Genomic DNA, 14,232 nt, shown 5'->3' with positions numbered 1-14,232 from the left:
CTCTGTGTGCAATGTGAGCACATACATACATGTGCCAGACCCCGACCTCACAATGTCATTTTCCTTGCACAGAGATTGTCTTGCCTAGTGCCACTTTCCGCCCCCATGACCGTCCCAGGCCTCCAGTCCAGAGGGCTGGAGCTCTCGTGAATAGCTGGCCCAGCCACAGGCACAGCCTACAAGATGGCGCTGCCCCACACCGCTCCCTGGCTCACGCATTCTCCATTGTCCTGACTGTCCTCTGTGACGCACTGTGACCTGTCACCTGCAATAAACGGTCTCCTTCCCTAAGTTGCTTTTGGTCACGGTGCTTGTCCCAGCAACAGCATGAAACTCAAACACCACAATTTCTTGTCACTGTCCTCTGTCATGTGGCAGCCAAACTCTTCTGTAGCTCCTTGTGACCCTCCCTCCTTGGTGTCCCATCTCTTCCTCTTTGCGCAGTGTTTATCTTTGCCTGTGGTCCAAGGGGTCTCTGCTCTAGAGCCAATCAGCATCCATGCCCTGGTCGTGTGCTTGTGTTGGGACTTCACAGGGAACCATAGAGTAGGACAGTGTATAGTGATTGAAATCTGCGTGCTTTGTCGAGATGAAGTGCAGCTGTGTCCATCCTTGCTTTTCTCCTCTTTGCAAGGCGTTCATTGTTTCTGTTACAGACTCCCTCAGTCTACACACCTAGGGATCGCTGAGGTTGCCACCTTTATTCTGAATGTTTGCCTGCACAAGAGGCAGTGCAGGGAAAGACACTGCAGAGAGACCCGGACAGGAAGCCTGGAGCCTTCAGCAGCTCTTCCCAACTTCCCAACTCTCCAATGGCTGCTGACGCTCACTACTGCCCCCATGTGGAAGAAAAAGACACGGCAGATGAAAGTTTCCTTTGGTGCACTATAATTATTTTATGAATAAAATTGTCTGAATGATAACTTCACTGGGATAAAAGCAAGTTATGAAAACCTTGATGAATAAGTAAGAAATGAATTTCAAAATTTGATAAAATCTTTGATGAAATATCTGGTAAAATATCTAAAATCTACAAAATGTTCTTGAGAAAATGAAGTAGTCTATAGACATGGAGATACTAGGTTCAAGAGGCACAGATTTTTTTATTAAAAGGTAATTTTTGCCGGGCAGAGGTGGCAAACACCTTTAATCCTAGCACTTGGGAGGCAGAGACAGGTGGATCTCTGTAAATTTGAGGCCAGAATGGTCTACAAGAGCTAGTTCCAGGACAGGCTCCAAAGCTACAGAGAAACCTTGTCTCGATAAAAAACAAAAACCAAAGAAAAAGAAGAAAGAAAGAAAGAAAGAAAGAAAGAAAGAAAGAAAGAAAGAAAGAAAGAAAGAAAGAAAGAAAATAAGAGGTTAATTGTCCTGAGAATGGCTCAACAGCAGGACCCTTGGACGTGTTTTGTCCATAATGGTCCCAACATTTCCAAGGACATCTACCAGTTGAGCTCAGTGACACGACACTTGACTGCTTTGAAAACGGGCTACAATTTGATGCTCAGAGATTTTTTTAAAGTCATATATTACTGAACATGTTCAAGAATTGTCAAAATAAGCCGGGCGATGGTGGCGCACGCCTTTAATCCCAGCACTCGGGAGGCAGAGGCAGGGGGATCTCTGTGAGTTCGAGACCAGCCTGGTCTACAAGAGCTAGTTCCAGGACAGGCTCCAAAGCCACAGAGAAACCCTGTCTCAAAAAACCAAAAAAAAAGAAAGAAAAAAAAAAGAATTGTCAAAATAGTCCTGAAAAGAACAGGTTAGGAGAGGGAGTGATTTCAACACGTACATATGATAAACAAATAGTGTGTTGGATTAAAGGACATCAAATATATCAAAGGAATAGAATCACAGGTGCTACAAGAAGTGTCTACACATTAGTGACCAGATCACTTTTGGAGAGGACCAGTGGCAATACAGTGGAGACTGACCAGCTTGTCAGTATGTGAATAAACCTACATCTGTACAAAAAGTTAAAGACGATCTGTATCTCACACCACACACAAAGTGATGTAGATCCACATGTAAAACCACAAAACTTAGAAAAACAGCATGTGGCAGTGCATTCTTTTAATCCCAGAACTTGAGAGGCAAAAGCAGACAGATGTCTGTGAGTGTAAGGCCAGTCTGGTCTGCATACAGAGTTCTAGGCCAGCCAGGCTCCAAAGGAATACCCTGTCTAAAAAACTAACAAACTTCTAGAAGAAAGCACAGATGTAAATCTTTGGATTCTGGTAATAGATGGAATCTTTACTCTGACATAAAACACCAAACCTCATGAGTGAAGAAACATGCACAAATGTTTTTAGGCTGGACCTGACAAGACTTGTTACCTGGTCAATGGTGGCATGGATGTGTGGGTGTAACCAGCCACATTCTAATTGGGCTGAGCCCCACTCTATAAGATGGAACCCTTGTCCAGCAGCATTATCCATGAGCTTGTGGCTAGATAAATCAAGAACCGAAGGGGAGAATTGACTACTATTTTTTGCTAAACAAACTCGGTATCAAACTGACCAGCAATGCCTATGCTATGACCATACATGAGTGCATCTCCCCACTCCCATCAAAGAAGCTTCTTTGTGCAGTAAATGACAGTTAACATTGAACCTCACAACTGTTGTGGGATATTTGTACAATGTCTGCAGATATTTTGCTGTGATTGCTGTAATAAAAAGCTGAATGGTCAATAGCCAGGGAAGGGGTATAGGTGGGACTTCCTGGCAGAGAGAGAATACTGGGAAGAAGAATGTCAGCATTGCCAGTAAGAGACAGAAAGAAAACAAGAGGTGCAAGATGGAAAAGAGGTAGTACCACGTGGCAGAACATAGATTAATATAAATGTGTTAATCTGAGTTATAAGAGCTTGTTGGGGACAAGCCTTAGCTAAAGATCAGACTTTCATAATTATAAGTCTCCAGGTCTTTATTTGCCGGCCCATTGTGCAAAGATAGTCAGACAAGAAAATTTACTACAAATGTAACACATGGTCCAGCATGTAAATCCACATTAGGGTCTCAAAAAACTGGGGGAAAAAAGTTTCAAGTAGACTCAGTGCTCGCAGCATACAGAGGCATGGCTCTTTTAAGATGCCCTGCTACTGAGCATTTTGGATCCGGCTTTTGAGTAGCAGACAGCACACTACTGGGTGGCAGAATGACTAAGTACAAATGCCTACTACAGCATGCACTCAGAAGCTTCCCAGAGCTGGGCTAGACTGGCACCAGGCCTGGGCTGGCAGGCATAAGGTTGCAGTCTCACCAACCTGAAGTGGGTAGAGTCAGTCGCTAGACTCTGTGCTAAGTGAAACTGTACGCAGAGGGCCCAGCCACCAATTAACAACTTAAGGTTTCTGACCTGCAGTCAGAGACCACCGAAAGTGTGCAGCTGCAGACATGCAGCTCCGACAGGCTGAAGCCCCTGAACAGTTACAGCGTGCAGCTGCACACATGCAGCTCCAACAGGCTAAAACCCCTAAACAGTTACAGTGTGCAACTGCACACATGCAGCTCCGACAGGCTAAAGCCCCTGAACAGTTACAGTGTGCAGCTGCACACATGCAGCTCCGTCCAGGCTAAAACCCCTAAACAGTTACAGCGTGCAACTGCACACATGCAGCTCCGACAGGCTAAAGCCCCTGAACAGTTACAGTGTGCAACTGCACACATGCAGCTCCGACAGGCTAAAGCCCCTGAACAGTTACAGTGTGCAACTGCACACATGCAGCTCCGACAGGCTAAAGCCCCTGAACAGTTACAGTGTGCAACTGCACACATGCAGCTCCGACAGGCTAAAGCCCCTGAACAGTTACAGTGTGCAACTGCACACATGCAGCTCCGACAGGCTAAAGCCCCTGAACAGTTACAGTGTGCAACTGCACACATGCAGCTCCGACAGGCTAAAGCCCCTGAACAGTTACAGTGTGCAACTGCACACATGCAGCTCCGACAGGCTAAAGCCCCTGAACAGTTACAGTGTGCAACTGCACACATGCAGCTCCGACAGGCTAAAGCCCCTGAACAGTTACAGTGTGCTAAAAACTGCTTAGATGTTGGAGGAAGAAAAGAGAATGAGTATAACCTGTCATTAAAAAATAAATGAATGGGGGGCTGGAGAGATGGCTCAGAGGTTAAGAGCTTCGCCTGTTTTATCAAAGGTGCTGAGTTCAATTCCCAGCAACCACATGGTGGCTTACAGCCATCTGTAATGGGGTCTGGTGCCCTCTACTGGCCTGCAGGCATACACACAGACAGAATATTGTATACATAATAAATTTTTAAAAAAAGAATCCATGTTTAAAAAAATAAATAAATAAATGGTTAGTAATAATAATGTCTTTAAAGAAAGAGTAAAGAAATATAAAAGGAAAAATACACATAAAGTTGGAAAATACACAGGGTATCTGGATCCTGTAGGGTGCTTTATTAACTTTGGATTTTTTAAAAGCTAATGAACAAAAAAGAAAATCTGCTGAGAGACATTCACTATGGAAACTGCTAAATTAAACCAACCTAAATATTTTTAAAATGTCTTAACTTCAGAGTGAAAGTGAAAAAGTATGTTGTGCTGGGGGACGGGTTTTGCTTTTGTTTCCACAGTAAACCAAACTACAGATTCCTTCAAAGTTAATAAAGTTCAGGTTTGTTTAGGGAAGACCTCCTGGAAATCTTGGCTATGGATATGAAGAAACAACAGTACAGGTGACATACATGCTGAACCTCCACATGGGATCAGCTCTGGGGTGAGATGAGACATGATAAACCCTGTAGGCTCCAGAGTCCTCAGGAGTAATTAGTACATGCCGTCCGTTCATATGCATGGATAAAGCTTTGCTTATACAGTCTGAAAAATTTTATAAAGTTAACAGATGCCTTTTACCTGTTCAAACATAAAATAAAAGAATCTTCTTTAGCTGACTTGTGCATACTACACATTCCATACTGTGCTAATACAGATATATATGTTGCTTTTAATAGTTTGTATGTTTCCAGAAAAAAGGACCAGACAAATGAGAACTCAAGAACAATGGCAATGGGTTTCTGATCCTACTGCATGCACTGGCTTTGTGGGAGCCTAGGCAGTTTGGATGCTCAACTTACTAGACCTGGATGGAGGTGGGGGTTCCTTGGACCTCCCACAGGACAGGGAACCCTGATTGCTTTTCGGGCTGGGGGGGGACTTAATTGGGGGAGGGGGAGGGAAATGGGAGGCGGTGGCGGGGAAGAGACAGAAATCTTTAATAAATAAATAAATTTATTAAACAAAAAAAAAGGACCAGACAGCCATGAAAAAGTAGCCCAGGTGAACAAGCCTTTCAGCATGACTCTCTTGAAGTTACCTCAAAATTCTGTATCCAGAACAACTTTAAAGTTGCCAACTGAGATGGTCAAGCCTCACAGACTACTCAAGCCAAGACTTAACTCTACACTTTTCTACCACACAGAGACTAAAAAACCAGACAAAACTACAGCTATCTCTTCCCCAGAACATGACCCTTGTTCTAATTCTCTCAGGATCCCCTAGAAATGCTGCTGGTGCAGACAACAGAAAGCAGTCTAGAGGACACAGTGCCCATGTTCCCAAAAGGTGGGGTGATGGTATTTGATCATTCAGTGCTTGTTTATCATCATTTATGGTTACAAGTTGTTGGTCATGGTCAAGGGAAAAGGTGAGCAAACGAGATTAGATTCAGGTATCTCTTAAAAAAAAGAGAGATAAAACAGTATAAAAATGATGGGATAAAAAGGTACATTGTTGGGTCTATTTTTAAATTAGAAAGCAACTACTAGCTTCAAATATTTTACATTAGCATGAATTTTTGTATTTTGATACAAATTTAAGGTTATTTTTGTTATACTGTATGTATGATTCTATTCTTATTTTTTGGTTTTTTAATCTTTTTTATTGATTTTAATTGAGCTCTACACTTTTCTCTGCTCCCCTCCCTGCCTCTCCCCTCCCCTTCAACCTGCCCCCAAGATCCCCATGCTCCCAATTTATTCAGGAGATCTTGTCTTTTCTACTTCCCATGTAGATTAGATCTATGCATGTCTTTCTTAGGGTCCTCATTGTAGTCTAATGACCCTACCTAAGATCCTAAGCAATAGAGGAGAGGGGGCTTATCTTGACTTGCCCTGTAATCAAACTGATGATTATCTTAAATATCACCATACAACCTTAATTCAACAACAGATGGAAACAGAGACAGAAACCCACATCAGAGCACTGGAATTAGCTCCCAAGGTCCAGTTGAAGAGTAGAAGGAATATGAGCAAGGAGGTCAAGACCGTGATGGGTTCATCCACTGAAACAGTTTACCTGAGCTGGTGGGAGCTCACCAACTCCAGCTGCACTGGAAAGGAACAAGTATAGGACTAAGCTAGTCCCTCTGAATGTGGTTGACAGTTGTATGGATGGGGCAGACTGAGGGGCCACTGGCTTTTTGGGATCCTACTCTCTTTGGATGTATACCTTGCTCAGTCTAGATATGGTAGGGAGGGCCTTGGACCTTCCACAAAGCAATGTGCCTTGACCTCTCATGGTGGTGGGGTGAGAGGGTGTGTGGAGGAAATGGGAGGAAGGGAGGGAATGGGAATTTGAATTGGTATTTAAAAAAAAAATCTAAAAAAAAAACAGGGAAGCTCTTGCTGTAGACAGATTCCCCCACATGAATCACAATGTGCTTTTATCATTTTAAGTTATTAAATGAAAATATAGAACTTTAAATTTCACAGAGTTCAGGAACATCAGGGTCTGTAGCTTGAGAGTCTAGCACAGATAAGTTCTAAAAGGAGGAGGTGATAGACAAATGTCTGAAAACTTTCTTTCTTGAGACCATGGGGATCAATAGCAGGGTCTCACACATGCTAGGCAAGGGCTGGACTACTGGGCCTCTTCCTGAAAGTTAGTAGATAGCCCTGTGCCAGGCTGTTGCTGAGTAACAGCAAGGATGCTGACAAGGGTCTTTCAGAGCAAAGGCTCCTAGGCTCCTTCCCTTTCCTGCTGTTACACAGGCTCTTTGCTCTCTCTCCTTTGCAGGAAGAAGCATGACTATGGCCTATCTTGATCCTGAATCTTTAGGAAGAAGAAACACAGAAAGTCCACATTGAATGTTAGACTGACGCATGGAAGGGTGGCAGTTAATGTTCACTGGAGTCTTGAGTGCATTTAAGAAACTCCAGGAGTGCCCTGCCCTGTGAGGTACAGTCCCGTTCCATGACGTTGGAGATGAAGCTGGGCCTCGAGTCTGCCCTGCATATTCCTAAGGCTTCTCAGAGTCCTCTGGACCGTGACAGGAGACAAACCATGCAGGAAACAGTCATAAATCAGGAAATCTATGAGGGAGTCTGCGTGATTGGGAAATTGCATTAGAATTTTACTCACAAAAATGCCTTCTTTTCCAGATCTCATCAGTGATTACAAGTTGTTGGTTAAGGAAAGAAGAGGATCTGCACAGCTAGCTACCTGCTGAAGGTTAACTTGGTGCTTGTAATTAATTAGATACAATTTGGCAAAGTTGCTGTATTAGGGTTTAACACTGAACATTGTCAGTGCTGAGCATGCACTTTTCTCCCTAGCTATTTTTGGTCTGGTAAATGTATATCGATGTCTAGGTTTGTGCTTTATCATATATGTGGTCCATTTCCTGGTAGGATGTACGCTGACTGCCCCAAGACCATATAGACCACAAGTGGTATGAAATGGGATACAGAACTTCTATAAATAAATGCCTGACAACTGAATTAAAGGAAAAAGAAATAAAAAAAGAAACTCCAGGAGATGGGTATGCACAACCGAGTCTGTATCGTGTGGTGGCGGCATGTAAGGAGGTTCACTGATGAGGGCACACCCACGCTGGATGTGCACAGCAGTGTCCCTCAGGCTGGGGTCTGGACAGAATCAAAGAAGAAAGCCAGCCAAGTACCCAATTCTCTTCTGCTTCCTGACCGAGTGTGGTGTGAACTGCTCAGCTGCACCTGCCCTCCTTGTCATGATGGACTGAGGCCTGTGAAGCTGAGAGACAACTTGGTTTTCCTTACTGTGCTGCCGGACAGTACTCAGTCACAGCAATGATGGTGCCAGCTACAACAATACTGAAGATTTGGAGAGAAATTGAGCCTTTCAGTCTGTGAAGAGAGGGATTCTGGATCCCTTTTCCTTTTCCTTTTTTACTTATACACACAATGATTAACACAGTACACTCAAAACACTATCAGTACCTTGTACTGTCTTAAAATAAATTCCCAACTTAAAATAAAAGACCAGGATCCATGACAGAATTCTCGTAGACTTTAAAATAACTAAACCAATGTTTCTCAAATATTACACAAAATAGTAAGGGCAGCTATGCCTCTAAACCCTTTTTATGAAACCAGCATTGTCCTGATCCCAAAGTCAGATGAAGGGAAAAAAGGAAAATTATATACCTATCTTCTGGTGAACATAGATGTGAAATCTTTTAGGAAGGAGCTGGAGGGGAAGGGTCAAGCAGTTATGTGGTGGACCCTTCAAGCTCTACTGCTGGTAGAGAAAAGAACTATGAGAGGCAAGAAAGAAAATTCAATTTAGCCAGACTTAGTCAGTACTGATTCAAAATTCTGGAGTCTGATACCAAGTCAATATATTTTAAACATATTTAAATCCAGTACAATTTTGGGGAAAAAAATCCCTGGCAACAATTATCCCAATTCATGTGTGAAAGACCCTACAGACCCCCTCCTCAAAACCCGCAGCTAGCATGCTCCTGGGGGAACGTCCTGTTTGCTTTAAAAAAAAAAAACTCTCCGGATCAGCAGCCAGCCTGCTCCCGTAAGAACATCCCATGTGCCTGAGAGAGCAGAAGATAGAGATAGGAAGACTGCAAGGCAAGATGTCAATAAGATAGGATATCAACAAAGCAGGTTAGCTATAAGATAGGAACAGGATGACTGTTACCAGGCATCCATGCTGAGAGAAGAAACCATTCATGCCCTGCCTCATTCCGGTCGACCGATAACCACGCTTTTGCTTCTGTAAACTTGCTTTTTGCTCTTCCCTATAAAAAGACCTCCCCCCAGTCTGCAGGCGCGCAAGTCCTCCGAAAGACTTGCTCAGCCCACAGGTACCTGTGTTTACTCAATAAACCTCTTGCTAATTGCATCCTGTGGCCTGGTCTCGGAGTGTCCTGGTTCTGGGGTCTTCATCAGAGAGGAAAGGTCCTCTCTGAGGGTCTTTCATTTGGTGCGTTGGCCGGGAATTGAAGACCCCGACCCAGGAGCTACCGACCCACCACCGGGAGGTAAGCTGGGCAGCACCGATTCGTTAGTCTGTGTCTGTGTCATTTGTGCTCTTTGTTAAGCTCTGTACGCTCAGATCTGAGCGCTCTGAATCTGGCGAGGTAGAAAGGAACTGACGAGTTCGGACTTTCCCTCGCAGCCTTGGAAGACGTTCCAGGGGCGTCTGGAGCCTTTGGGGCTCAACCCGTATTGGAAGGATACGTGGATCTGGTTGGAGAAGGGAGGTCCGGACTCCCATAGTCTCCGTCTGAAATTTTGCTTTCGGCTTTGGCGCAGCGCATCTGTGTTATCTGTGTTGTCTGTGTCTAATTGTTGTATTCTTGGGTTTAATATGTTCTTTGTTTTGTATATCTGTTTGTACTCCTAAATCTGGTACCATGGGGCAGTAAATAAACATCTCTTTGACCCTAACTCTATGAAAATCCAAAAGGAACGCTGACAGTCTGCCCCTCCTTTACTTCTCTAGGCTGTGCCTTGCTGAGGCTGTGCTGCTGAACTGCCTTGCTTGCTGTTGCAAGGGGGGGAGGGAGCAGGGCTGTGATCTCCTGAGGCACAGCCTGGAGCCAGGCCTAGGCGGGGCAACCATCTCCAGCTCTAAGCAAACTTCTCAGCAAGACGCAGGGCAGGGCATGGCAGCAACCCTGGCCCGAGTCAGAGAAGGGGGCAGCCGTGGCCCCCCTGAAATCCCTGTGCTGAGAGTGACGTCCTCCCTTGCTGACCTGAAGTCCACCAGCACCGGCACAGGAGGACTGGGGGAGGAGGGCTGCCTTAGACAGTCCAAGGTGTTCCCTCCCCCTACAGCCAATGCAAAGGTCTTCCCAGCTGCTACTGGCAGCGTGGTGGCTAAAGAGGAACGGAGTTGAGGCTTCCAGAAGGCAGGCGGTGGGCGCGGACCAATCCTGACCTCACAAGTTCCCTGAAGGGAATGCCTCCTGGGGCCTCTGGAATCCCATTCAGAGAAAAGCTGCTAGATTGCTGTGAGTACTGAGGTTGGGTGTGGGAAGCTTGTGCTGTACAACTAGGAGCTCACTGTGGACGGAGCTGAGGCTGAAGCCAGGTCCTGGGAGGATCCCCAGTGGGATTCCCTGTGGAGAAGGCTTGTTTTCCTTGGAAAATAAGGTGGTAGAGACTGAATGGCAGCCCCCATCTGCAAATGCCATGTAAAACCTTGTGCCAAAGATCTGTGGCCATTGCCCAGGGGAAATAGCTGGTGCTAGCGCCAGGGTCACAGAAGTAAGGCCTCCTGTGGAGACACATGCCAGCCAGTAGGGTCAAAGCTGGTGCTAATTCCTCCCCACAGGACCCAGTAAGCCTGGGAACCTGCAGTAGGCTATTTCTCTGGGGTCAGATACCCTATTAAAAAGCAAAGGTCCCCTAAAGAACCTGAACCTTTCCGTTTTGGCAGTAGGGCAAGAGATTGCAAGTAAATATCCCTGTGGCTGTTGGTAAATGGTGAATGTGGATTCAGGAGTGGCAGGTAGTGGAGTAAGCTGACATTAAAAGGGCCTACCAGCCCTGATAACATCTGTCTTCTGGGGATGCTCTATACCAGTCATCATGTGCTGCATCCAGGTAAAAGCCTCTGGTTTAAAAATTGGGAAAATTAAATTAAGTCACTTTAAAATAATATGCTTATAAAAAAACTACAGATTGTTGGTTTCTATATTTCTTACTATGCAGTGTGTCCAGAGGAAAGTAAATTCCCAGCTCTGTTTAGATGGATGCAGGACTACACTGTCTTCAAGAACTATTGCTGTAAAAGGCCTGGCACAGGGCCAGGGCCATATGAACAGCCCAGCTGAGCTTCTAAGCCAGCCCATGTTTAGATCTGAATTTAACACTTGTCTGCTCACAATGCTTGTGATAAGGTGGGGGCCCCGAGTTGCCCCACAAGGCAAAGATCTGCTAAAGCCTCTCACCCCACTACGATGGCAAAGGGGGTGTTACTGAATGATGAGGTTGAGTTAAAATGGCCCTTTTGACTCTTTATAATGTTTATGACTATTTAAAAAAAAACATGGTGAAGATTCTCATTTATTATTAATATAAAAAAGGTGCATTTGGGGTTGTTTTCAGATTCTGTCAATGATAATATAAAGGATGTTGCTAAGTTTTTAAGGTAATATGTTATCTAATTCTGAAAATCCACCATGCTAATGTTCAAAGTAGCTGTAAGCATAAATTGTCAAATGATATTTTTAATCTTGGTCAGTTTTACAAGAATAAGATAAAATCTCAGAATTGTTTAATTTGCATTTCCCTGATGATTAAGGATGTTATATTTAAGCAAATTTTAAATATCTTTCAGTCATTTCAAGTTCATTTGTTGAGAATTTACAGTTTTGGTCTGTGACATAATTGTACTGAAATATTTGTTTTTATGAGGATTAAGTTCCTAAGTTCCTTATATGTTTCATGATGCCTCCCCATTCTACAGGTTGATATTACATTCCATTGATTATATCCTTTGCTATACAAAAAAGGGTCTCAGTTCTAAAAATCTTATTCATTGATTGTTTCTCTCAATGTCTATGCCACTGAGGTTGAAAATGAATTTTAAACTTTTTTTCCTTCTATAAAAAGTTCAATATTGTTGGTTTTATGTTAAGGTCTTTAATTTGTTTGTATTTCAGTTTTGTGCATAGAGATAAATATGGATCTATCTTCATTCTTCTACATGATAATGTCTAATTAATTCTTAAAGGGAGAAACTGACAGTCAAAATGCTGGGCTCATGGCAAATCTCAGGGGGGGGCTGCAAGGCACCCCACTAATTCGGCCAAGGTAAGAGAGGTTCTCCAGGGGCCAGTTAAAATCTGTGTTCCTTAAATGATTAATAAAAAGTTTACAGGCATTTTACCCAACCTCTTAAGGTCAGCAGACAGTAGTAGCCATGGCCTACATAGGACAGGCAACATCAGATATAAGAAAAAGTTACAGCAAGTAGATAGGTTACAAGATTATACCTAGTAAAATTTGGAGAGACCAAAAAAAAATTGTTAAATGAGGGACAGAGAAAGGGAAGCAAAAGAGAGAGAGGCGGGAAGCAAAAGAAAGATAGGACTCAGACAGATTAGGAGCCTGGGCAACAGAAGATCAAAGACAAATGAAGAGGGACACTGAAACTGAGTAAAGAATACAAACTGGACACCTTATGAACTATAAATTTGGGAAAAAGACAAATAAATGACTCGTTCCTCCCTGGTCACTTCTGTTGTTCTTTTGCCGAACTACAGTTCCCAGCATTCTCCTGGATACGGACATTTCCCAGAAGCCTTTGCATTCCCCGTTAAAAGCGAAGGTCGTCACGAGTTCGCTCTCTTCTCCTTTCTCCCTCCACCCCCCGCCTTTCCTACTGTGTTGGCACACCCTCACCTGCCTGTTACCCCTCCCCCATTAAAGTGCACCCACGTGGGACCGCCGCGTGTCTGTGTCTTTTCCTCGCGTAACCATCTTTGCCCTCTAACCTGCAGCCAGACAGAAATTAAGAACAACATTGGTGCCGTCCTTGACTCGGTGACCTCTTTGTCCTGGTGCCCGAGGCTTTTGCCTCTGGGTTTCACCGGCACAAGGTCTGAAACCGACCGCCTGCACTCATCTCCACCTGTTTGCCATGGCCATTCACTGCCGCCTCATCCTCATCCATGAGTTGACCTAAGTTGGCTTCCCTTCCCCCGGGGCGCTCAGAGACTATCCGGCTGGCTTTCTTTGGTGTGTCCTGGACTGGGTTGCCAACCTCCCTCCCCCCCCCCCTCGCTTTTTGCCCTTGGCTGAGACCTGCCTCAGTCCGCGCCCGGGAGTTCGGTGCTCTCGGCCTCTTTTTCTTTTTTCTAACCTTTCCTATCCTCTTTCCGGCCGGCTCTGGTGCGGTGCCTTTGGGCCTTACGGTTGGCCCCGATAAGCTTAATTGTCTCCTCCCAGCCGGAGTTTTTCTCCCCATCCAGTAGCTGGGCTCGGGCCAATTAAGCTTTAGCACGCCCCAAAAACACTCGGACGCCTGTGTTTTTTGGCCTGCCGTTGCTCACGGTACCTTTTTGTGGGTGGGCTGCACTTCAGCTATGGGCTCTAAGCATTCAAAACCAATCCCCCCATCCTCCCCGCTTGGGCAGCTTCTGGAAGCTCTTGAGCCTCACGCCCTCATCCCCTCCATAAAACTATCCAAGTTAACATGGCTTTGTTCCAAAACTTGGCCTAAGTACAATTTACAAGGTTCTATCCGCTGGCCTTCCCAAGGGTCATTTGACCCCAACACTCTGTGGGAGCTGGCCAATTTTTGTCACCGGTCAGCTAAATGGAAAGAATTAATGTATGTTATGGCCTTTTTCTACATGGCCCTAAAGACTGACCCATCCACCTCATCGCACTGTTCACCTGCTCACATGTTTTTGGCCCTGCCCTCCCTCCAGGAACCTTCAGCTCCCACCATGGTCTCCCAACCCTCCGCTCTGACCATGGACCCCGCCGACGACCCCCCGCCCCTCCGACCTCGTGGGACCACTCCTTCTCGCCCTGCCCAATCGGGGGCTACCTCCCCTACCCCCCCTTCAAAGGTTTCTTTTAGGTACAGAAAGGATTCACCTACACCTTCCCCCCATGCCTCTAAATGCTTCATTCCTAGGTCTCCAGGAGCTCGGCATAAATATCCTTCTGGGTCGCCTTCCCGTTCCTCTAAATCCCCCGAAAAATCTCATTCCCCCTGTCTCATATATCCCAGCCTTTCTGATCCTGCTTCACCCAACTTCTCTCTCAGCCAGACTCGACTACGAAGGCAGCTAACAATTTCTTCCCATCACAGGAGGCGCAGGCTATCAGAATCAACTTCAGAATCCTCCGATTCACCTCCCCGCCCCACCCCTCCACCTTGGTCTTCCAAAACCCCTCAGGCCCTAACCCCACCCGCCGCCTTGCGCCTAACTTCACCCCTCCCCTCACACGCTCGCGAACCGCCGCCGCC

General features: G+C 45.3%; 1 non-coding gene across 1 annotated transcript; it reads left to right on the top strand.

Moving 5' to 3' along the window:
* Nucleotides 1-7,142: 7,142 nt before the first annotated feature.
* LOC142849102 (small nucleolar RNA SNORA73 family) lies at nucleotides 7,143-7,323 on the top strand. Its single transcript, XR_012910506.1, has one exon. It is a non-coding gene; the product is annotated as a small nucleolar RNA SNORA73 family (small nucleolar RNA).
* Nucleotides 7,324-14,232: the final 6,909 nt, after the last annotated feature.

This window comes from Microtus pennsylvanicus, chromosome 4 (genome assembly GCF_037038515.1).
Source record: "Microtus pennsylvanicus isolate mMicPen1 chromosome 4, mMicPen1.hap1, whole genome shotgun sequence".
Lineage (NCBI taxonomy): Eukaryota > Metazoa > Chordata > Mammalia > Rodentia > Cricetidae > Microtus > Microtus pennsylvanicus.
The sequence above is the reverse complement of the archived record's forward strand: the minus strand, read 5'-3'. Positions and strand labels throughout refer to the sequence as shown.